The sequence below is a fragment of the Aplysia californica genome, unplaced genomic scaffold (genome assembly GCF_000002075.1).
Source record: "Aplysia californica isolate F4 #8 unplaced genomic scaffold, AplCal3.0 scaffold00341, whole genome shotgun sequence".
NCBI classification, from domain to species: Eukaryota; Metazoa; Mollusca; class Gastropoda; order Aplysiida; family Aplysiidae; genus Aplysia; species Aplysia californica.
This window is the reverse complement of record NW_004797611.1, coordinates 798,171-799,912: the sequence shown is the minus strand read 5'-3', so window position 1 is coordinate 799,912 and position 1,742 is coordinate 798,171.

Genomic DNA, 1,742 nt, shown 5'->3' with positions numbered 1-1,742 from the left:
GGAGGAGGAGGAGGAGGAGGACGGGAGGAGGGAACAATAACATAATCATTATCAACAACAACAACAACTACTACTACTACAACAACAAACTCAACAACAACAGCAGCAACAACAACAACAACACATCAAAAACAACAGCTTCAACAACACCAACATCAACAACAACATCAACAACCACATCAACAACAACAACAACAACAACAACAAGCATCATCATCAACAACAGCAACAATAACAATAACATTATCAACAACAATAACAACAACATCCACAACTTCAACGACAACATCAACAACAACACATCAACAAAAACACATCAACAACAACAACAACAACAACAACAACAACAGCAACAATAACAACAACAACAGCAGCAGCAACACAACAACAACAACAACAAAAAGCAACAACAAGAGCTTCAGCAACACCAACATCGCAAAAACATCAACAACATCAGCAACAACAACAACAACAACAACAAAAAACAACAACAACAACAACAACACATCAACGACAACAACATTAACATCGTCATCATCAACAACAACATCAACAACAATAGCAACAACATCAACAACAACACATCAACAAAAACACATCAACAACAACAACAACAACGGCAACAACAACAACAACAACAAAAAGCAACAACAACATCGCAAAAACATCAACAACATCAGAAACAACAACAAAAACAACAACAACACATCAACGACAACAACATTAACATCGTCATCATCAACAACAACATCAACAACAATAGCAACAACATCAACAACAGCACATCATCAACAACAACAACAACAGCACCAACAACAACATCAACAGCAGCAACAACAACAACAACAACAACAACAACAACATTAGCAGCATCATCATCAACAACAGCAACAATAACAACAACAACAACAACAACAACAACATCAACAACAGCAACAATAACAATATAAACAATTACAACCACATCCACAACATCATCAACAATAACAACAACAACGTATGAACAACAACAACAACATCAACAACAACACATCAATAAAAACAACAATAACAACAAAAACAAAAACAACTACAACAACAAACAACAACAACAACGACAACAAGAACAACAACATTAACAAAAGCAACAATGACGATGGCTATAACAACAAAAATATCAACAACAACAGCAACATTACAAACACGCCATGTACCAACAATAGCAACAACGCCAATGACAACGAAACTGGTAGCGACTTCGCAAGCGACCAAACAAAATACCAATAATATCAACAACTGCAAGAAGAATAAAGATAAAATAGAAAAAATGCCTGTTGAAAAAAGAAAAGCATACGAAAAAAAGTGGTCAAAGATCACAATATGGGGTCATAAGTTTAAACTTCATCGAAATAGATATGCAACTGATAGCATGGCTAACGAAACACCTGGCGTCTCTGTGAAGGTTTTGCACTTTTCCCATTATTAGGATCGACGTAAGTTTGCCTTGTTGCTTGACTCAAAAAAGCAAAACGCTCTAAATTTTTCCCCTTTCTGTCGAACAAACAAAACAAAATTGTCATCTTTTTTCTGTTTGTTCAACACCCATTATGTTAATTTAAAACACGTATATTGTAAAGTCAACTTCATGAGTCCAATCGTTGAGGAAAAGGGGCGTTATATTACAATGTATCAGATCAGAGACTTCACACTGGTGGGGCCGCAATGGAAAACCAAGGACTGATTGATCTTTATATATATATATA